The sequence below is a fragment of the Cervus canadensis genome, chromosome 20 (assembly GCF_019320065.1).
Source record: "Cervus canadensis isolate Bull #8, Minnesota chromosome 20, ASM1932006v1, whole genome shotgun sequence".
NCBI classification, from domain to species: Eukaryota; Metazoa; Chordata; class Mammalia; order Artiodactyla; family Cervidae; genus Cervus; species Cervus canadensis.
Window position 1 is genome coordinate 57,224,349 of NC_057405.1, and position 24,808 is coordinate 57,249,156.

Consider the following 24,808-nt stretch of genomic DNA (forward strand, 5'->3'; position numbering starts at 1 on the left):
GAGGAGTGTGTTTAGTTTAGGTTTTGTTTTTTGTTTTTTTCATTTTTAAACCATTGCCTCAGAAATCAGTATGTGGTGTATTTTACTGCATGAAAATTTTAAATGGCAAATGTTTTTAGCTGTTTGAACATGAAGATACTTATCAGAAATACAAAACAGTCCAAAGCCCCCTTTCCAGATCCTAATATACAGTCAGAAGCCCACAATTCGTCTTTAATCAGATACAGTCAAGAGATCCCTGGTATTTAGTGGTCTGAACTCTTCTCAGGACTATGGTATGTCTTAAATCAAAACCACGTCTCAGTTCTGGATGTAGGTTTACATTATGAGTGGTGACTTTTAACTTCATCCCAGCTGATTTATGATATAAGTGAGGCATAGAGTTTGGCTCATAGCAGTAATTCATGTTCTGTGATGGAGCTCCAAGTTTCCAGAAATATCGTGTCATCTAGGTGGCCAGTCCAATGAACCTGAGTCACTGTTATGAGACACATGCTTGATAATTCAGCCATACCCCCTGGGCTTCAACTCCAGAGGCTGGCCAGAGAGACGTATGTGTGATTCACACCATCTAATCTGTGACGCTCTCCTTCAATTGTGACTTCATTTCCCCCAAATAATGCTTCCATGGTTCAAATCTCTGCCACAGTGACAGCTGGGGCAGTTTGGGGAAAGAAGGGTTGTTTCTGAGTCCTCTTGCAACCACATGCCTGGGTGAACAGGACGCCTGTATTTCTATGTTCACATAAGAAATGCTCTCCTCCCCAGAGCCACAGCTCCCTGCCTTCAGATGATTTATACCATTGTAAGAAGGTAGGCTTGTCAGAGTACATTAATGCTAACAAGACCCACATCTGAGGAAGCGGTGTAGGAAATCTCTCCAAGCTCCACAAACCCTGGTGTTTGCCTGTGTGAAAACAGACTAGATGTGTGCACTCTTCCAAGTGCCTCATAAAAGACCTCAGAGGAGGGCACGAGCATGAAGGAAACCACTGCCTCAATCACCTCCTCCCTCTCTTCATACCTCTGAGGAGCCTCAGCCACCAGGCTCACAGGCCTTCTGATGAGGACCTAGCAGAAAGTGGGCCCACTGGCCTCTCCATTAACTTGAATAAAACATCCCATCCACACATAAGAACTCCTTCGCCCACGTTTAGACCAATGTCTCAAATTTCTGATAGGCATGCTGTTAGCCCCTGACTAACTCATATGCACAAACTAATTGGGTAAATGTTGAGATTTGCTAAAAACCTGAGGCCTGACACACCCCAGTGGAGGAAACGGTCAAGAAAGCTAGTGCCTCTCTCTTGTTCTTAAGAGGAGAAGAAGCCAAGCTTTCCTACAAGGTGGATACAGCAGAGCACCCAGGATATGGGACAGGGTGGGACAGAAATGACAACTAAGTCCATCTCACAGGCCTAATCCAAAGAGTTTCTAGTGGTCGCCTTTAGCACCTTGTTAAGAAGCATTCTGGGCGGCATCCAGGCTCACCAGGAAAGAAGTCTTGATTGTTAAGCTAAGTCTGCTTTGGACATGGGGTAGAGAGGTCGCAGAGTTTGCCATCCTGGGTAGGTACCTACACAACATCTAAGAATTCTGTTGATCAGTTCATCCAGCAGGTAAGCTAGATCAAATTTAATTTTGCCTCCGATCTCTACAGGTTTTCTCAGTCTCCAATACCGACTGGAAGAAGCTCCTGCCAGCCATGTAAGAAGGAGGATGTCAGGCTATAATCAGGGAGAGCCTTGGAGAGCTGAGGAGATCCCCCAACTTCTTCCTGCTCATCATTTTCAGTGCCCGATGTCCATTTCCACAAAGGAATTAGCAGTAAGTTCTTTAAAAGGGGAACTGATTGCTGATTTGCTTGTTTCGAGGGATGAGGTAGAAGAGAGGAGTTGGGGAGGCTGTGCTTTGCCCAAGAGCCGGTCACAGGAGAAGAAAGTGCTCTTTGTGGGTTGTGGCAGCTCTGGACTGGAAAGAAAAGCAGGTCAAACACCTGGGCCTGTGTACTGGGCGCTGTGCTGTCCTCCTGGGAGGATAGGTGTGGTGGTGGGGGGCCACGGCAGGTGACATAGACACGGAACAAGTAGGAGTCCTGTTTAAAATGACATGTGTCATCAGCGTAGCACCTGCCTTCCAGCACTGATGGAGGGAGCTACGGTTTGGCTGCCGTGCAGCGGTGCACTGGGTGGATAAGGCGCAACCAGAGAAGCTGGGAGAAGACTCGAGGAGCTGTGGGGACTGCAGACATGTTTATTCTCTCTGGGCAGCAGCAGCAGCAGCAAGGAATCTTCAAAGACTACTGATATACTAAGACAGACAAAAGTGGCCCATCGCCAAGTGGGCATGCAGGCCACGCGCTACCAAAGTCAGCGATATCATTGTTTACAAAACATAAAAGATCAAGCCCTGAGCCTTTGGAGTGGGAGCACTGACTCAAAGACCCTAGACTACCAGAGAACTAACCCTAGGGAGTATCAAATAGTGAGAACTCACACAAAGGAAACCCCCTGAATACAAGAACCAGCATCACCCAACCACCAGTAGCACCCTGTGCAGGATGCCTCATCTAAACAACAAACAAAACGAAAATACAAACCAAATCATCAGCAGACAAGATTACCCCCTCACTCAGCCTTGCCCATCAGAAGAAAAACAAACAAACAAAAACTCAGCACAAATCTCACCCTATATGAAGCTTACACAAACCACTGGACCAATCTTAGGAGGGCAGAAACCAAAAGGAAGAAATAATTCAACCTTGAAGCTTGGGAAAAGGAGACCTCAAACACAATAAGTTTAAAAAAAAAAATGAAAAGCCAGAGAAATACTATACCAATGAAAGAACAAACTAGAAACATGAAAAAAGAGGAAATAAGTCAACTACCTGAAAAAGAATTCAGAATAATGATAGTAAAGATGATCAAAAACCTTGAAAACAAAATGGAGAAAATGCAAGAATCAATTGACAAAGACCTAGAAGAATTAATAACCATACAGAGACAAACAACAATTATTGAAATTAAAAATGCTCTAGAAGGAATCAATAGCAGAATATCTGAAGCAGAAGAACGAATCAGTGAGCGGGAAGATAAAATGATGGAAATAACTTCTAAAGAGCAGAATAAAGTAAAAATAATGAAAAGAGCTGAAGGTAGTCTCAGAGACTTCTGGGACAATATCAAATGCACCAACATTTGAATTATAGGGGTCTCAGAAGAAGAGGAGAAAAAGAAAGGGTATGAGAAAATTTTTGAAAAGATTATAGTTGAAAATTTCCCCAACATGGAAAAGGAAATAGTCAATCAACTCCAAGAGGCACAAAGAGTCCCATACAGAATAAACCTAAAGAGAAACATGCCGCAACACATACTAATCAAGCTAATGAAGACTAAACACAAAGAATATTAAAAGCAGCAAGGGAGAAGCAACAAGTAACATAAAAGGGAAACCCCATACTTTTAACAGCTGATCTTTCAGCAGAAATTCTGCAGGCCAGAAGGGAATGGCAAGATATATTTAAAGTACTGAAATGGAAAAAATCTACAACCAAGATTATTGGTTGTAACCAAGATCCCAGCAAGTATCTCTTTCAAAATTTATGGAGAAATAAAAAGCTTTTCAGACAAGCAAAAGTTAAGAGAATTCAGTACCACCAAATCAACTTTACAACAAATAAAGGATTTAAGTAGAGACTTATATAGTTAAAGGGACTCATATAGTCAAGAAATACAAGAGAAGAAAACAGATCTACAAAATCAACTCCAAACAATTAAGAAAATGGCAATAGGAACATATATATCAATAATTACTTTAAATGTAAATGGATTAAATACTCCAAGCAAAAGACACAGACTGGCTGAATGGACACAAAAACAAGACCCATATATGTGCTGTCTACAAGAAACCCACTTCAGACCTAAAGACACATATAGACTGAAAGAGGATGGAAAAATACATTCTGTGCAAATGGAAAGCAAAAGAAAGCTGGAGTAGCAATCTTCATATCAGACAAATTAGACCTTAAAATAAAGAAGTTTACAAGAGATAAGGAAGGACACTACATAACAATCAAGGAATGAATCCAAGAATTAGACATACAGAATAAACCCATACAGAATAAACCTAAAGAGAAACATGCTGCAACACATACTAAACAAGCTAATGAAGACTAAACACAAAGAAAAAATATTAAAAGACATAACAATTGTAAATATCTATGCACCCAACATAGGAGCACCTCAGTACATATGACAAACACAAACAGACAAAATGAGAAATTGACAGTAACACAATAATAGTAGGAGACTTTAACACCCCACTCACACCAGTGGACCAATCATCAAAACTGAAAATTAAGAAGGAAACACAAATCTTAAATGATACATTAGATGAGATGGATCTCATTGATATCTTCAGGACATTCCATCCAAATGCAGAAGAATACACCTTCTCAAGCGCACCATTCTCCAGGATAGACTACATCTTGGGTCACAAATCAAACCTCAGTAAATTTAAGAAAATTGAAATCATATCAAGCATCTTCTCTGACCACAATGCTATGAGACTAGATATCAATCAAAAGAAAAATGATGTAAGAAACACAAACACATGGAGATTAAACAACATTTCTAAATAACCAACAGGTTACTGAAGAACTCAAAAGGGAAATAAAAAAATTTCTGGAAACAAATGACAATGAAAACATGACAATTCAAAACCTATGGGATGTAGCAAAAGCAGTTCTAAGAGGGAAGTTTATAGCAATACAACCCTACCTCAAGAAACAAGAAAAATATTGAATAGACAACCTAACTTTACACCTAAAACAACTGGAAAAAGAAGAACAAAAAAAGCCCAAAATTAGTAGAAGGAAAGAAATCACAAAGATCCAAGCAGAAAGAAATGAAAGAAACAACAGTAAAGATGAATAAAGCTAAAAGCTGGTTCTTTGAGAAGATAAACAAGATTGACAAACCTTTAGCCAGATTCATTAAGAAAAAAAGAGAGAAGAATCAAATCAACAAAATTAGAAATGAAAAAGGAGAGGTTACAACAGACAATGCAGAAATACAAAGGATTATAAAAGACTATTATGAACAACTATATAGCAATAAAATGGATAACCTGGAAGAATTGGACAGATTCCTAGAAAAGTTCAATCTTTCAAGACTGAACCAGGAAGAAATAGAAATTATGAACAACCCAATTACAAGCACTGAAATTGAAGCTGTGATCAAAAATCTCCCCCAAAACAAAAGCCCAGGGCCAGATGGCTTCATGGGAGAATTTTATTTAAACACATTTAGAGAAGAGCTAATGCCTATCCTTTTAAAACTCTTTCAAAAAATTGCACAGGAAGGGACACTTCTAAACTCATTCTATGAGGTTACCATCACCCCAATAGCAAAACCAGACAAAGGGAGAAAACTACAGGCCAATATCACTGATGAACATAGATGCAAAAATCCTCAACAAAATTTTAGCAAACAGAATTCAGCAACACATCAAAAAGCTCATACACCATGATCAAGTTGGGTTTGTTCTAGGAATTCAAGGATTCTTCAATATACACAAATCAATCAATGTGATATACCATATTAACAAATTGAAAGATAAAAACCATATGATAATCTCAATAGATGCAGAAAAAGCCTTTGACAAAATTCAGCACCCATTTATGATTAAAACTCTTCAAGAAATGGGCAAAGAAGGAATCTACCTCAACATAGTAAAGGCCATGTATGATGACACTACAGCAAACATTATTCTCAACAGTGAAAAACTGAAAGCATTCCCCCTAAGATCAGGAACAAGACAAGGGTATCCACTTTCACCACTATTATTCAACATAGTTCTGGAAGTCCTAGATACAGCAATCAGAGAAGAAAAAGAAATAAAAGGAATCCAGATCAGAAAAGAAGAAATAAAGCTCTCACTGTTTTCAGATGACATGATATTGTACATAGAAAACCCTAAAGATAGTATCAGAAAATTACTAGAGCTAATCAGTGAATTTAGCAAAGTTTCAGGACACAAAATCAATACACAGAAATCACTTGCATTTCTATATACTAACAATGGAAAATCAGAAAGAGAAATTAAGGAATCTATCCCATTCATTATTGCAAAAAAGAATTAAAATCTAGGAATAAATTTACCTAAGGAGACAAAAGAACTGTACACAGAAAATTATAAGATACTGATGAAAGAAATAAAAGATGACATAAACAGATGGAGAGATATTCCATGTTCCTGGGTAGAAAGAATCAATATTGTGAAAATGACTGTACTACCAAATGAAATCTACAGATTTAATGTGATCCCTATCAAATTACCAGTGGCATTTTTCACGGAACTAGAACAAAAAATTTCACAATTCATATGGAAACACAAAAGGCCCTGAATAGCCAAAGCAGTCTTGAGAAAGAAGAATGGAGCTGAAGGAATCAACCTTCCTGACTTCAGATTATACTACAAAGCTACAGTCATCAAGACATATTGTACTGACACAAAAGCAGAAATATAGACCAATGGAACAAGATAGAAGCCCAGAAATAAACCCATGCACCTATGGGTACCTTATTTTTGACAAAGGAGGTAAGAATATACAAGGTTGCAAAGATAGGCTATTCAATAAATGGTGCTGGGAAAACTGGACAGTTACGTGTAAAAGAATGAAATTAGAACACTTTCTAACACTAATAGTTCAGCTCAGTTCAGTTGCTCAGTCGTCTTCAATGCTTTGTGACCCCATGAACTGCAGCACACCAGGCCTCCCTGTCCATCACAAACTCCTGGAGTTTACTCAAACTCATGTCCATTGAGTTGGTGATGTCATCCAACCATCTCATCCTCTATCGTCCCCTTCTCCTCCTGCCCTCAATCTTTCCCAGCATCAGGGTCTTTTCAAATGAGTCAGCTCTTCACATCAGGTGGCCAAAGTACTGGAGTTTCAGCTTCAACATCAATCCTTCCAATGAACACTCAGGACTGATCTCCTTTAGGAGGGACTGGTTGGATCTCCTTGCAGTCCAAGGGACACTCAAGAGTCTTCTCCAACACCACAGTTCAAAAGCATCAATTCTTATGTGCTCTGCTTTCGTTATAGTCCAACTCTCACATCCATACATGACTACTGGAAAAACCATAGCCTTGACTAGACAGACCTTTGTTGACAAAGTAATGTCTCTGCTTTCTAATATGCTCTCTAGGTTGGTCATAACTTTCCTTCCAAGGAGTAAGCGTCTTTTAATTTCATGGTTGCAATCACCATCTGCAGTGATTTTGGAGCCCAGAAAAATAAAGTCAGCCACTGTTTCCACTGTTTCTCCATCTATTTGCCATGAAGTGATGGGACCAGATGCCATGATCTTAGTTTCCTGAATGTTAAGCTTTAAGCCAACTTTTTCACTCTCCTCTTTCACTTTCATCAAGAGGCTCTTTAGTTCTTCTTCACTTTCTGCCATAAGGGTGGTGTCATCTGCATATCTGAGGTTATTGATACTTCTCCTGGCAATCTTGATTCCAGCTTGTGCTTCTTCCAGCCCAGCGTTTCTCATGATGTACTCTGCATATAAGTTAAATAAGCAGGGTGACAATATACAGCCTTGATGTACTCCTTTCCCAATTTGGAACCAGTCTGTTGTTGCCTATCCAGTTTTAACTGTTGCTTCCTGACCTGCCTACAGGTTTCTCAAGAGGCAGGTCATGTGGTCTGGCATTCCCATCTCTTTAAGAATTTTCCACAGTTTAGTGTGATCCACATAGCAAAGGCTTTGGCATAGTCAATAAAGCAGAAATAGATGTTTCTCTGGAACTCTCTTGCTTTTTTGATGATCCAGCAGATGTTGGCAATTTGATCTCTGGTTCCTCTGCCTTTTCTAAAACTAGCTTAAACATCTGGAAGTTCACGGTTCACGTATTGCTGAAGGCTGGCTTGGAGAATTTTGAGCATTATTTTACTAGCGTGTGAGATGAGTGCAATTGTGCGGTAGTTTGAGCATTCTTTGGCATTGCCTTTCTTAGGGATTGGAATGAAAACTGACCTTTTCCAGTCCTGTGGCCACTGCTGAGTTTTCCAAATTTGCTGGCATATTGAGTGCAACACTTTCACAGCATCATCTTTGAGGATTTGAAATAATTCAACTGGAATTCCATCACTTCCACTCACTTTGTTCATAGTGATGCTTCCTAAGACCCACTTGACTTTGCATTCCAGGATGTCTGACTCTAGGTGAGTGATCACACCATGGTGATTATCTGGGTCATGAAGATCTTTTTTGTACAGTTCTTCTGTGTATTCTTGCCACGTCTTCTTAATATCTTCTTCTGTTAGGTCCATACCATTTCTGTCCTTTATTGAGCCCATCTTTGCATGAAATGTTCCCTTGGTATCTCTGATTTTCTTGAAGAGATCTCTAGTCTTTCCCATTCTATTGTTTTCCTCTATTTGTTTGCACTGATCGCTGAGGAAGGCTTTCATATCTCTCCTTGCTGTTCTTTGGAACTCTGCATTCAGATGGGTATATCTTTCCTTTTCTCCTTTTTCACTTCTCTTCTTTTCTCAGCTATTTGTAAGGCCTCCTCAGACAGCCATTTTGCTTTTTAGCATTTTTTTTTTTCTTGGGGATGGTCTTGATCCCTGTCTCCTGTACAATGTCACAAACCTCCGTCCGTAGTTCATCAGGCTCTCTGTCTATCAGATCTAGTCCCTTAAATCTATTTCTCATTTCCACTGTATAATCATAAGGGATTTGATTTAGGTCATATCTGAATGGTCTACTGGTTTTCCCTACTTTCTTCAGTTTATGTCTGAATTTGGCAATAAGGAGTTCATGATCTGAGCCACAGTCAGATCCTGGTCTTGTTTTTGCTGACTGTATAGAGTTTCTCCATCTTTGGCTGCAAAGAATATAATCAATCTGATTTTGGTGTTGACCATCTGGCGATGTCTGCAAAGATAAACTTAAAATGGATTAAAGCCCAAAATGTAAGACCAGAAACTATAAAACTCTTAGAGGAAAACACAGGCAGAACACTCAATGACATAAATCAAAGCAAGATCCACTATGACCCACCTCCTAGAGTAATGCAAATAAAAACAAAAGTAAATAAGTCGGACCTGATTAAACTTAAAAGCTTTTGCACAGTAAAGGAAACTATAAGCAAGGTGAAAAGACAACCCTCCAAATGGGACAAAATAATAGCAAACTAAGCAACTGACAAAGGATTAATTTCCAAAATATACAAGCAGCTCATACAACTCAATGCCAGAAAAACAAACAACCCAATGAAAAAGTGGGGAAAAGACCTAAACAGACATTTCTCAAAGGAAGGACATACAGATGGCTAACACACATATGAAAAGATGTTCGACATCACTCATTATTAGAAAAATGCAAATCAAAACTACAATGAGATATCAACTCACACCAATCAGGATGGCCATCATCAAAAAGTCTACAAACAATAAATCCTGGAGAGGGTGTGGAGAAAAGGGAATGCTCTTGCACTGTTGGTGGGAATGTAAATTGATACAGTCACTATTGAAGACAGTATGGAGATTCCTTAAAAAACTAGGAATAAAACCACCGTATAACCCAGCAATCCCACTCCTAGGCATATACCCTGAGGAAACCAAAATTGAAAAAGACACATGTATCCCATTGTTGATTGCAGCAATATTTACAGTAGCTAGAACATGAAAGCAACCTAGATGTCCATCGACAGATGAATGGATAAAGAAGATGTGGTACATATACACAATGGAGTATTACTCAGCCATAAAAAGGAACACATTTGAGTTCGTTCTGATGAGGCGGATGAAACCTAGAACCTATTATACAGAGTGAAGTAAGTCAGAAAGAGAAAGATAAATATCATATTTAATGCACATATACAGAATCTAGAAAAATGGTACTGAAGAATTTATTTACAGGGCAACAATGGAGAAACAGACATAGAAAAAAGACTTATGGACATGGGGAGAGGGGAGGAGAGGGTGAGATGTATGTTGAGAGTAACATGGAAACTTACATTACCATATGTAAAATAGACAGCCAATGGGAATTTGCTGTATGTCTCAGGAAACTCAAACAGGGATCTTTATCAACCTAGAGGGGTGGGATGGGGAGGGAGATGGGATGGAGGTTCGGGAGGGAGGGGATATGTGTATACCTATGGCTGATTCATGTTGAAGTTTGACAGAAAACAACGAGATACAACAACGAGATAAAGCAATTATCCTTCAATAAAAAATAAAAACAACAAAAAATGACATGTTTAAAACTACATTGAGTGGTTTCTGACTCTTCCTCTTATAAAATGATGATTAAAGGAAAATATCGACAATTTGACTAAGTGGAAATAAAAGGCACTGACCTACAGTTTAGGTAAAAAGGACATCCATGGAGCTATAAAAATGTTAGCTTCACAGTCAAAGACTTGGCCTTTCCTTCTGTAGAAATAGAAGCTATTTCTACTTTTAAATTTATAAATCTACAAAATTACAGAAATGGACTACAGCAAGCTGACAGGTTTCTTCTGGTTTAATTTTTATTTGTGAACATCACGAAGGCTGAACTGATCTCTAATTTCTACATCACAAAAAAGTTTCTTTCCCTAGTAAACTTGCTTCTTTCACTATTTTATATTCATTCCTAAAGCACTGGGGTCAGTACCCAATTAAGTCTGTTAAGGAAAGTCAGTATAAATTCTTTTTCATGGCCCAAATATTCTTTGAAAAATGAAGAAAAACAAAATATGCTAATTTTTCCTTGGAAAATTAGCTGAGGCTATTTTATGAATTGAAAGTCTTAAAATTAAATCATTTCACTTGAAAGAAGCCAGGGAACATATTCATTCTCAGTGCTTCCTGCCTCTTGCCTGGTTGGTGGACTTTCCAGAGGATTGCCATGCCAAAATTCTACAAGTCTGGTCTTTAAACCTGTTTTCCAAGCCTGCCCTCCAGTTGTTTGTGGAGAAACATGCCTTTCATGGTAAATGGAAACATATCCAGTGTCAAGTTCCATGCTCTTAACTCTAAAATTAGAAAGTCCTGGTGGGGAGGAGGGCAGTGAATGTAGGAATGACGGTAGTTACTCAGAAACGCAAATTAGATGGGACTGTACAGATTTTGTAATATGTGTTTTCTTTCCTTTTTCTCACGACACCAGGGATTTTTATAAGAGGAGCAAAGCAGGGGGTGGAGTGCAGGGTATCTGTCCAAGGAGAGGGTGAGAAGAGAGCCATGGTCGTTGGTTTAGAGTCTGTAACAAAACAGGAAGCTCCACCTCTGACCCGGCCCCAATTCCTTTCACCCCATAAATAGCCTAGTCCTCTGTTTTCTTCATTTTTACTTCTCTTTTTAAAATAATTTTAAAAAACTTTTATTGGAGTATAGTTGATTGACCATGTTGTGTTAGTTTCAGGTGTATACCAAAGTGATTCAGTTATACATATACATATGTCTATTCTTTTTCAAATTCTTTTCCTATTTGGGTTATTACAGCATTGAGCAGCACCCTCGGGCTATCTACAGTACATCCTTGTTGGTTATCTATTTTAAATATAACGTGTACATGTCACTCCCAAACTCCCTATCTGTCCCTACCCCTGACTCTTCCCCACTAGTAACCATGAGTTCCATTCTCAAAGACTGCGAGTCTGTTTCTGTTTTGTATATAAATTCATTTGTAAATAAGTTCATTTGTATCATTTTTTTAGATGCTGTATATAAGTGGTATGGTATATTTGTCTTCCTTTATCTGACTTATTTCACTCACTATGATAATCTCCAGGTCCATCCATGTTGCTACAAATGGCATTATTTCATTCTTCTTAATGGCTGTGTAATGTTCCATTGTATATATGTACCACACCTTTTTTTTCCCTCCGTTCATCTGTTGATGGACATTTAGGACATTGTTTCCATGTCTTGGCTATTATAAATAGTGGTGCTATGAGCATGGGGGTGCATGTATCTTCTTGAATTATGATTTTCTCTGGATATATGCCCAGTAGTGGGATTGCTGGATCATATGGTAAATATATTTTTAGTTTCTTAGGGAATCTCCATACTGTTCTCCATAGTGGCTGCACCAATTTATATTCCCACCAACAGTGTAAGAGGGTTTCCTTTTCTGCACACCCTCTCCAGCATTTATTGTTTGTAGACTTTTTAAATGATGGCCATTCTGACTGGTGTGAGGTGATAACTCATTGTGGTTTTGATTTGCATTTCTCTAATAATTAGCGATGTTGAGCATCTTTTATGTGTTTCCTGGCCATCTGTATCTTCATTTTCACTTTTAAAAGCGAAGTGGAAACGGCAATGCATGGGTGATAAAGGGTAAGTAGATAGATTGTGTCTGTGCATGTGTGTGCACACATGTTTAACTTTTAGAAAGTTCTGAAAACCTGCAGTTCTATCTCCAAACTTTCCCTGCAAATCAATCTCCTCCTATCTTCTTCTTTCCAGTGTATTTGTCCTGACCCTTCTGTGTTTCTGAGCTAAACCAGAGTAGTGTGTGTCCTATCTTCTGTGTTTCTGAGTATCCGGCTGCCAGAGATGCAGAGATGGGATGAGGGGGAAGAAGGGGTATGTGTCCAGGCACATTCTCCTGCTGGGGTAAAGATGTGGTTTTCTTTCTTTTGGCTCTACCAGACGAGGAGGAAGTAATAGATGAGCTCCTTGCCCTGGGTCCAGTTAATATGAGCAATTTTGCCCTGCCAATCAAAGCAAAGTTTTGCCAGACTCATTCTATGACTGTTCATTTGTTTTACTTCTGCCTTTGTTTAGGTCTTAGGTCATTTTACCTAAATGTTAGCTCTTCCCTTCACATATACCATGGTCATTTAGCCTCTGGACTGCAGGGACTGGGCTTTATTTATCTAAGTCTGTCTTCAGGGCTTGATATATAGTGTCTGGTACATCAGGAGAGTTCAACAAACATTTGCACAGGCCAGTGCTCTTTAGCCCACAGTCACTGATGTCCACCATGTACAAGACCCATACCCAGGACTGTGAGTGAAGGGGTGGTGGGGGGTGGGGTCACAAGTGAGTCGGGCACCTACACCTTACAGGATCAGTCAGGTGGGGGAGGAAAGACCTGCGGGGGTGAGCAGGGGCAGACACATCCAGGCTCCTGAGCCTCTCAATCTGACCCAGTGCTTGGCACACAGTAACAAGTGCTTGTTGGTTAACTTTTCATGCTTTGAATCCAGGAAATACTCATTTCTGAGTGGTGGTTCAGGTTCTGAGCCTCCATACTTCTTCTTTTAAAAAAAAAGATTATTTATTTTAATTGGAGCCTAACCTCCATGCTTCTAAAGTCAGGCTTGACAGCCTAGCAGCCACCCGTCGTGAGGCCCACCTCTCTCCAGTCTTTGAGGGGCTTTGACTTTGCTCCTTCCCCAGATTCTGTGCCACCTCTTCCCTTTTTCTCGCAGCCCACCGCTCAAGACATGAAGGCAACCTGGTGTGATTTCCAACAGTGGTTAATGGTTGTAGTAAAATGGCCAGAATGCGTCTCAAGTAGAACAGGGGCTTCATTCTGGAAAACTCCATCCCTACTGTTGGTCTATGGAGCAGAGTGCTCTGAGGACAAGATTTGCAACCTGGCCCACCAAGGAAAAGTGTGAGAGGAGTGGGGTGAAAGGAGAAGGACACACTTATTCTCATTAAATAAAAGGTTGACAAGGCCAGCAGGGTTCCGCTGGCTGCTAGCTGGGGACAGTGGTGATGGTCAGAGATGGACAGGAGGCTGCGGTCTGGTGTTGAGCCGCGGGAGGAGCAGGGAAATCGTGGAGAGCCTGCTGCTTTATTTTCAACAACTGAGATGATGTTGCCAAAGGGGGAAAGTTAGAAATCTGAACCTCATGGCTGAAGTTACTGGACAATTGTCCATTTATTTGACATTAAAGTGTGTAAATAAACACCCTTAGGTAGTGCAGAAATGTAATACCACAAGGAGGTCCCAGAGGAGGGAACCAGCGTCCCCCAGGTCTCCATTGTAATGTGATTCCTGTCCAGGGGTGAGTGCTCTGGAGGCATCCTTTGTGCCTATGTCTTGACTGTAGATGTGCGGGGTGGGGGATTCTGGAGAGAAGATGGCAGTGAGTCTCTTCTCCAGCCTGGCTCTGACACCTGGCTTCAGAACAGTGAGACCCTTTGAGAAACTAGACAAAGCCATGGACACATCTTCCTATTCACCACACATACTATGTAGAGCATAGGAATAGATGCAATTTCAGAGGCTTCCCAGGTCCCCTGAGTTTTGTAATTTCTTTGCTCCTAATAACGTGGCCTCCCTTAACCTCCAGAATCAACTCTGAGCCCTTAACATAGTGCTCAAACCTCCCAAGGCACAGCCCAACCTTCCCCTTAGCCCCAGGTCCCACTCTGCATGTTGGTACCAGGCCCAGAGGAGCTGGAGGTTCCCTAAGGTGCCAGGCATATCCAGGCTCCAGGCCTGTGCTCCCTGGCGATCATTCTGCCTGCTTCTCTTTCCCAGCTAAGTCCCAATTCATCTCTCAAGGTTCCTTTTGCACTGATGCTGCTTGAATGAGGGCTTCTCCCCTCCTTTCAGATGGAAGGGATTGCTCTCCTATTAGCATTTGCAAGTGCTTAGGCCAAGGCGCCCTTTTGTTTCTAAGTCCCACAGGTTGGAGAAGGAAATGGCAACCCACTCCAGTATTCTTGCCTGGAAAACCCCATGGACAGAAGAGCCTGGTAGGCTACAGTCCATGGGGTCACAAAGACTCGGACACGACTGAGCGACTTCACTTTCACTTTCACTTTAAACTTTATTACATGCATCGGATAATGCTGGCTATTATTGCACCTCTTATGTGTGTCACATGATACTGTCTACACCAAAGGATTATAAACTACTTGAGGGCAGTTGTGTATGTCAGTCTACCAGGTATCCTTCTTATTAGGGTTCAGTGTAACATCCAATTTTGAGGTTTGAGTGGCTTAGAAATGCTGGAAAGAATATAAAATAATGCAAAGAAACTCCACTGCCTTGAAATGAACACAGATCTGGGCAGAGATGGGGCTGCAGATGGCAGATGCCCAGGTACCTGCAAAGACAAGAGAAGGGCTTGGCTGAGTGTGCCTGGCAGGTCCCACCCAGCAGAGGCTCAGACCCTGACACCTTGTTCGGGGCTAAAAAGCAAAAGAGAAAGCTCAGAGAATGCAAGATGGCATGAAATGTGCTTTAAAAAATGATTATAACATACATTTTTTTTTTTTTTTTGCATATGGCATCTAGCGAAAAGTTTTCTGGCAAAAAGCTACCGTCAATCATATTTTATGTGAAACTCCAACCCTCACAGCATTTTTCACTCTTAGAGTCCCCTCTCTTTTTCTCAAACCAAAGGGTTCTTTGCTCTTCACCAAACAATTTAGGCCTTGTTCTCATTTTTCACTTGGGATGTTTAAAATGCTCTCAGGAAACAGTCCTACCATTCAGAAATTCCAAATATATCCATGAGCCTTTATTATTCTTCAAGGTTACAGGAATTTTCCTTGGAAACTATTTGAATTTGCGTAGAATTTTTGCCTTTCATGTCTCTTCTTGCTTTTAAAATGAGTTTCGGTAAATAGAAGTCTCTGAACTGATATTTACTTTTTTTTTTTGCCACATTTAGCCTGCCTAAATATGCTTTGTCATTAAAAAACAAAAAGTAATTTCAGGTTCTCCCCCTAAAGTTCCTCCCCCTGAAGTGGGCAAGGTATCACAGTGTGTCATTTGTTACTTTAAAAGCATTAAGCTGGTATTGACATTAAAAGAAGAAGCCAACTGAACATAAAAAAGACATCTTTTGGCATCTCTTTTAACAATCTGAACAAAACCTCGAAAGCAATTCCACCTTCTGGTCCCAAATTTGTAAATCAGACCCCTGAGGATGCCAAATTTCAGGAACTCTTTTTATGCCGAGACAATCCTCCAAAGAGAATGAAATATATTGGGTGTTACCAGTGGAAAGGAAAGCTTGCACATCTGAGGCACTGAGGGGAGGATGCTGCCTGCCTTGCTTCTCACCGAGCATTTTGGAGCGGAAAATGACAGCCTTGGCACGGCGGCCTCTCCCATACGGCAAGTGTGTTGGCTGCAGAGGCACTTCCGGATCCCAGCAATCTGTCCCATCCAGGCCCAGCACAAGCTGTGGAGCCCAGCCTGGATCTGGATTCTGCAACAGGCTCCTGCGTCACCACTGCGGCCCGGGCAGAGGGACTGTGTATGGCTCTTCCTGGGAATGAGAGCACTGCCTGGCCCAGCCTGCCCTGCTAGGGCAGAGTTGAAGGAACCTCTAAAGGATATATAAAAATGGAGAAACATCTCTCCTAACACTGCCCTGAAACTATTTAAAAGGGGCACCTGAGGGGTCCTGAAATGCTCTATATGCTCTTGTACAGTTGGGTTTGATCAAGTCAGGTAGGAAGCTCACAGATTTGGGATCACATGACCTGAGGTCATCACACTTCCTCCTTTAGTAGGTGTGCATCATCAGGAATGTCGTTTAACCTCTTTGGACTAGAGAATAACATCTTCTTCTCTCTAGGCTTCTGTGAAAAGTGAGTTGATGACCTGTAAAATGCCACTAAACAGAGGCGGTGACATCATGATTATCCAGGGCTCTGGACTAAGAGTCATACCCTGAGAAGGCACCCTGACCTCCAGGCAGCTAGCTTTTGACTTGTGTTTACTGAGACCTTTGGCTTCATGTTTATTTTTCGAGGCTCGTCACCCTGCCCTGTGCTCACCTGTCCTCCTGCTTCACCAGGAACCTTTGGCAGAGCCCTTCCCCCACACCCTACCTATGCCTCTGCCACTCCCTCTGGAGGATGTGTCTGCTCCCTAACTCCACCTGTCTCCAGGAGACCCACAGGGCAAATCAGTCTCCCTCACTGAACCAGCATCTTTTGAGGCTCTACTCTGTCCCCGAAGGAAGAATCATGAATAACAAGAAACTCCAGCCCTAGAAGAAGAGAGAGACCAGTGATCAGCCAGTTCTGGGCAATGCAATTAAGTTACAAGAGAAAAATGGGGATAATGCCCTGGAGACTACTGTGAGCCCTGCACTTAAAGATCAGGGTTAGAATGGATCTTCTCGTCTACATCGTTTCACAGGCTCCTCGACAAAAGAGCCTGTGCTGTGCTCATCTAGGGAGAGATGGTGAAAGCAAGGACCGTTCCGCCTTCCAGCACAGGCTTGGTCCCCACAACACCCGGAGACCGGGGACAGAGGGGTTCCCACACTTCTCGGCAAGTTCTCAGGCCTACTGTCTGGGGAGTGTCCTGAGCAGCCTGCAGTGGAGACGTCCCGTACCAAGCAGAGAGTGATGTCATACCCAGGCACTTTGCTGACGTGCCTGCTGAGAGTCATTTCTTATTGGGGCCAAAGTAACACTTAGCAATCATAGTGTTTGATAAGATGGTAATGAGTGATCAAGCCACAGTACACTGGAGCGAAATCAGGAATGCAAGAAGTCAACCTTCCCTGACTCACCAAGAGGGTGACTTTTCCCAGCCACACCCTTAAGCTGGGGGAGAGGTCTCAACGGATCCCCTACCTATAGCTGAGACGTCATCTGGAGGCAGATAAGGTGAACAGGGCGCTGGGCAGGGTGGGCATAGTGTCAGCTAAATTATACAGAAATGATTTCACTCATTCACTCATTCACTCATCTGTAACTAGTTTATCAAGTGAGCTGGACTTGGTGGGATATAACAGGAAATTGCTTCTTTTTCTCTCTCTTATCACTGCCCTTCCAAATTGCTGTCAAACCTTCTTTCATTGGGCAATATCTCAGGCAGATCCCAGAACTATTCAGTCCTTTTCACGTTATTAATGAACTGTCCTCATGTTAAAGTATTTAAAAGTCCAGTCTGATATACATTTTGCAACTGTTTCCTGCCAAATTCAAAGCTATTTCATCTTCCCTCAGCTCAGGATTGACCCAGGCTCAAAAAGATCACACAGTCTTTGATTATTGTGTTGTCTCTTGACTTTCACTAGCTGCTTCTGACTCTCCAAGGTAGAGGAAGAGTATGGAGAAAAGGGGAAGAAGCAAAAATGTCTTTTTACTCAGTGGGGTCTGCTGTAACACAGACACTGATGACCTCTGAATATGGAAGTTTTTGTGTACTGGTTCCTTCTCTTATAAGGAACTTTCATGGGCTCCTTGGACTTGCCCCATTCCCATCCACCCTCTCTGGCTGACTCTTAGGAACCCCCTTCAGATCCAGACCAATGGGATACCCCATATGGCCATCTACTGCCAGGTTCTCCTCCGCATGGCAGTCAAGGCCCTTGGCCAGTCCTATTAAGAGGACTCAAGCCCAGTTACCAATCTCAGGATCCACGTGGTCCACAGAGGAATTCTCACCTATTGTCTCTAGACCCTGCAGCTCAGCAAACATCCACCAAGAAGGGAGATTTTATCTCTGCTCTTGGCAGACTCTCCTACTCTCTGAATGGGCCTCTTAGAGCCAACCTCACTTGGACGGGGGAAGCACTCCCTCCCCTCCTCTGATGAGAGGAAAAGGAAAATAAATGCACAATACTTCTTATTAGAACTCCCCTGTAGTCCATCCAAAATCATATCTGTATACCTCTATCATCTATCTCTCTTGTTTTGGCCAACTCCTAACAAGGCTTACATGGAAGCTGCATCTCTCTTTGGGCCACTTGTTACCCAGTTCTGCTTTGAGCCTCAGCAAAAGTTCCCAACAGAAAAATTCCAATTTAACCTTCTGTTATTCACTGCTAATAATTCATTCATCCACAATATTTATTCAGTAAACACCCAGGGGAACCACGTGCCCAGGATTATGTGCATGTGTACTCAGTAAGGAGCAAAACTGGCCCGGCCCTGACCCACTTCTGGGTGTGCTGGGTGGATCCACCATTACTGGCCTGCTAAAACCTTTCCAGAGCATCTACATTTGATTAATTCAACATCCTATCAACTGGAACTCTGTTATTCAGGGCTTGCACACAATAACTACAAAGACAGCTGTAACTTCATGTCTGTAGTATTGGTCCCAAGTGCTACAAGATCCTAAAGTGCCTTTGAGTCATCACTGATAACTCAATCATCAGAATTATTTTAGTGTTGAGTGTATTTTGCTGATATCTGATTGTTTAGCAAGTACAAACTTAGTTGTGTTTCTATTTTAATACTAAATAGACATATGCTCTAAGATACAGACAGTTCCCTATAATCAGAATATTTGCTAAATTTTAACTTCCCATTATTTGACCAGACTGAGTTCAAAATATTTTCCTGTTTGTTTATAGAATACTTCATAATTCTATAAAGTGTGCATATAGGTACATATGTATACAAATTTTTTCCAGTTTTTTTTTTTTTTTGAGGGGGGCATGTGTATTTTCTTTTATTAGATTGAATTTTCCTGGTATATTCCCTTTCATCCAAAAAATAAAACTGCCCACTTTCCTGGCTTCAATGGATAACTCATTGAAATATTTAATTTAACTTGATTTTTTAATGCAAAATTATGTGTTTTTAAAACCCTTCTCCTGTTCTTGGCACTACTAATTGAAAACATTCAACTTAGAATGTCTGCCTTGTTCTTGAAGTTGGATTCTATGTGTTTTGATTTTGTGGGAATTTTTTTTTTCCATCTCATTAAACCTCAAAGGAGATGAAAGGTTTTGATCTTGTGCAGGGAAAAACACCAGCAAATCTTTAGTGTTGCCAACTACTATATTTTAAAAAGTCTTGCATTCTAACCCCAGTTCCCTGATGTAATATATATAAATCTCATTAACCTTATAAATATGATTTTTCAGGAGCAAAGAACCTCTCCCTTCTACCTTTATTATGTCTAATTTGCATAATAGCACATAGTCCAAGTGTTGGCAGATAATAATATCTTAAAGGGCACTGAAGTATAAGAATAACTACATCCTTGCAGATGTTTTATGAAATATACCCCATTAGTCACTTTATGTTTGAGAGGCAGAAAAATAGGCACCTAGCAACAGCATGCTGCTACTTGGGATTAAATAAAAGCCATTTTACATCTAGAAGATATTGTCTTTTCTTTGGCAGGGGGGTGTCAGGCTAGCACATTTAATTACATAGAAAACTCTCACAAGGAGACTGGTTTGTTTATTGTCCACATGCATGACGAATGACAGTAACGATATCCCCAACGATGGCTTTTGGTGGAGGGGATGGGGCTCACTGGGAGCCTTCCAGACAAATTCATAATTTATTCCTGTGCAGAGACCCCGAGACTCTGCTTAAGAACTGCGCTTTTCCCCTGGAAAGCCACTTTCCTGCCTCCCTCTCTTCCTCTCTGAGCGGATTGTGGAATGGGGGCACTGTCTGCCTCCAGAACCCAGAAGTAAGGATCTGGCACCTAATATGGTATCAGGGCCCATTTTCCCCCCCTGGCCACCAGCGACCGCATGAAAATGCTAAGCCCACATTAGCATTCGATTAGATTGAATTTCCAGAAGGTTCTTTTCTCACACCAATTAGGACATGTGCAAAGTAATAGGAGGCAAGCAAAAGTAATGAAGGAATAATGCATGGGTAGAGCAATTATCCTCCAATAATTGTATTTTGTTCTATACTTCTCAATATTGTACAATTATAATCTTTGATAATTATTAGTTACTCAAGAATTATGGTTTATGAGTATTGTTCAATTGTCATCACCAATAGAATGATACTTAGGCATGTTCTTTCTATAAAACTTAATAAGTAACAAGGAAAAAAACAACCACCTAACTTTCAGCAAGGGGGAATTCCTGAGGAATTCTGCATATCTATGTACATTCCTTGAGGTGCTTGCATCTCGGCCAGTGCAGAGGACAGCCCACCATGGCCTCAAAGCCACTCTGCAGACATTTGCTAAGCCCCTGAGGATACACAGCCCTGACCTCTAGCAGTTCCCCTTCAGCAGGGGAGTGTGGCACCTAGGAGACTTCCCAGAAGCAGGTTATTCTCTCTGTGTTGTGGGGACTTGGGAGCAGGCAGAAATTCACACTTAAGTCCATATCTTGCCTTCAAGTCTTGGCCTCTGTTGGTTAATAGTAGAACGTAAAGTGAAGCAGTGCAGTGGGGATTCGCACACGTGGGGAAGCCAGGGCTGGAGGAGAGGCGGACTCTCCCTCTCTCCTTAAAAAATAAAAACAGAAGGCAGGAAGGAAGGGAGGGAGACAGAGCAAAAAATGTTAGAAATCGTGGTGACCATTGCACAATGTTGCAAATGTAATTAATGCCTGAATTGTACCCTTGTCATTCAGTCAGTAAGTCCTGTCTGACTCTTTGCGGCCACAAGGTCTGCAGCACACCAGGCTTCCGTGTACTTCACTATCTCCCGGAGTTTACTCAGACTCCAAATTTTAGGTTATGTGTACATATTGACCACAGTTTAAAAATAGTATAATATACTCCAAACCATTTAATTGTACATTTTAAATGGGTGAATTGTATGGTATCTGAATTTATATCTTAATAAAGCTGGTTTTTAAATTTTTGATATCCATGAGTTATGTGTGTATGTGCACACACACACATGTACAAGTATGGACACAGTCCAGCAGGAGAGACGGCCAACTTCTGAGTCAATCTACTTTGGGTGGAAATGTCAGAGTGAGGACTAGACCAAGGCATGGAGGAGAAATGTAACATATATATCCCTTGTTTACAAGTGCCCTGGAGGAAGGGAGAAAGATGTATTGTATGCTGCTGCTGCTAAGTCGCTTTAGTCGTGTCCGACTCTGTGCGACCCCATAGATGGCAGCCCACCAGGCTCCGCCGTCCCTGGGATTCTCCAGGCAAGAACAGTGGAGTGGGTTGCCATTTCCTTCTCCAATGCATGATAGTGAAAAGTGAAAGTGAAGTTGCTCAGTCGTGTCCGACTCTTCGCGACCCCATGGACTGCAGCCCACCAGGCTCCTCCGTCCATGGGATTTTCCAGGCAAGAGTACTGGAGTGGTTCGCCATTGCCTTCTCCGAAAGTATTGTATGATGAATACTAAAATAATATCATCAGAGTACAGGCCTCACATACTTTTATAAGAGGGAGGCATCTCTGCTTTTCTGCATCCTTTGTTTTCAAAGTCAGAGGCATGGCCAGCTCTACTGATGGAGGCCGATGAAGTTGTGACAATGATCAAGCTGAAGCTCCTGTACTCCCAGGAAATGTCTGACTGTGCTTAGGAACGCTGCACATCTCCTTTGATTATGCCTTGGAGCCAGTGTTCCTTTTTCTGGAGGAACCTTCAAGATCAAGGAGGCATGGTTTCAAGGTCAAGGAGGCACGGTGTAGGTGACGCTGGGTCTGGGTCAAAGACCGCCTCTCTTCCTGGGAGACCTTGAGGACTGGCCAGTTGCCTGGGCTTCTTTGGCCATAAAATGTTGATGGTGATTCCCATGTCTTCTCCTTGGAGTAGTGTGAGAAGAGAAATCCAAATAAAATAATAAGTGAGCCTTCAGTAACTGAATCACCGCCCTTGTGGAAGGTGTTCTAGATATACATAGTAGAAAACTAATACATGAGCAAAAAAAACCCCAGAAAGAAGGCACTGAGTTGAAAGGATACTGGGAAATCTCTTAGAAACCAGGGGCAGGGAGTGAGCCTGGATGCAGAAATGGGGTCTGGAGAGCTGGAAGCTCACTCCCTCTGGCTCCTCTGCATGTCCATCTGTCTTCATGTCCCTCCCTCTCTGCAGGCTGACTTCTGTTGCTCTGGTCTGCAGGCCAAATATGGTCACCCCGTGGCACCTGTGATTACATGCCTTCGTTTAAACCATGAGCCCAGACTTTTCTCTCATGTCCTCACTTATGGTTCAGCCTGGGCAGGCGATCATGCCTTGTCTGCTGAGCCATGAGTGTGGGCAGGGGTCACACAGATAAACATGGTCATCCTCTGTCCATCCCTGTTGGTAAGAATGGGACAGGCACCAGGAGAGGTGCCTCCTACAAACACGATGGCAAAATGTAGTTGTCTGATTACAACAGTCAACGGAAGGGTGACATTTGATTTTAAGAACCTCCTTTCATACTGTCCTTGTCTCCGCTGTCTTCTATGAGTCCTGTCCTGTGAGCCCTGTGGAGCCTGGCCCTGGCTGGGAGCTGGGGCCAAGCAAAGTGAACCATAGTGATGCTGGGGGCCCCTCAGAAAGTGGAGCTGGGCTTGTGGGATGCCTCAGGGGCCCAAAGCCATCCTGCAGCTGAAGTGGGACCAGGCTGTTCTGCTTGTGCTCAGGGACCCCTGTGCATTTCTCACAAAATATCTTGCAAATGAGAGTGGGTACAGAACATTGGAGGGCTTCCCAGGTGGCACTAGGGGTAAAGAACCTGCCTGCCAATGCAGGAGACATAAGAGATATGGGTTCAATCCCTGGGTCAGGGAGATTCCTTGGTGAAAGATTCCTTGGAGAATACCCACATCAGTATTCTTGCCTGGAGAATCCCCATGGACAGAGGAGACTGGTGGGCTGCAGCCCATAGGGTCACAAAGAGTCAGACACAACTGAAGTGACTGAGCATGCACACATGCATAAGTTGTAGGAACCCATTTCAAGCTAGCTTCAGCACAGTAGGAGACTTTTTCTGGGTTTGCTTTTCAGGACCCCTCTGTCCCATCCCGCCTGCTGCCCTTTGAGCCTCTTCACTGTTTCCCAGCTCTCCACCCAGAGATAGACATGGTCAGTCCTGCACTGATCTCCTCCCGTGAAAGGACAGTGGGAAAGATGATAAACTAAGGGCTGCTGACTTTTTTCCTCCTTTTCCTTTCATTGCCCATAGTCTGCAATTACTCGTTCCACTCTTGGCCTTCAGAGCTGTGAGAGGGTGAGCAGGTGCTGAGAGTAACTTTGCTCTTTCCACGTAACGAGTCAATCTCGTTACGTGGAAAAGGTCCAACTCTCTCGGGGGAGCTGGCAGCTCCTCCAAGGCCAGACCACTGGGCAAGGCTCCTGAGAGCAGCGCTAACCTATTTGATGTCACAAGGAGCTGGGCCAGGCCTGCTCACCTCTGCCCCCATGAGCAGGCTGCTTTTCAAACAGAGGTACAGATAATTGACTGTCATAGGTAGACTGCAAAGGTGTACCAGGCTTGCAGAAAAGAGAAAAGAACTCTGAGCTGAGGACATTTCTGCCCCTCAGGTCTGTGCCCTCCTTCCATCTTTCGTCCACCCTCCTGTGCTGTTGGACACGGAGGAGCCAGTATCTTGCCAGTAGGCCTGCTCCATGTGCTGCGGAAGATGCTGGTGGTGGGAAGGGCAAAGGAGAGAGGGAGGGGAGGTGTGCAGAAAAGCAGGCCTTACCTGCATCTAAGTGGACAAACCCACTGCAGGTCCCTGCAGGGCTTGAGCCTTAAGGATTAACCCTTAAGAAGCCACCAAGGCAAATAAGTACGTGATTACATTCACGGCTAGTTACTTAATAATAATAACCAGCATCTGTTCCTGGCACAGTTCTAATCCGCTTACACTTGTCAGTTCATTTAATCTTCACAGTGCCACAAGGTAGGCACTTCGATTAGCTTCATTTTACAAATAAGAAAGTCGAGGCACAGACTGGTTAAATACTGGGCCCAGTTTCACAGGGCAAATCAGTGACAGAACCAGGATTTGAACACAGATAGCCCCCCTCCAGAGTCACTCCTCCAACTGCTTCCTAGGTTATCGGCCTCTCACAATGCAGGACAAAGTGGAATCAGTCTTTGCTTTGGTGTGCTGTGATCATTTAAAAGATGCTAGTAGGGAGAAGTCTTATTTTTAAAGTCTAACCATTGGAAAAGCAAGTT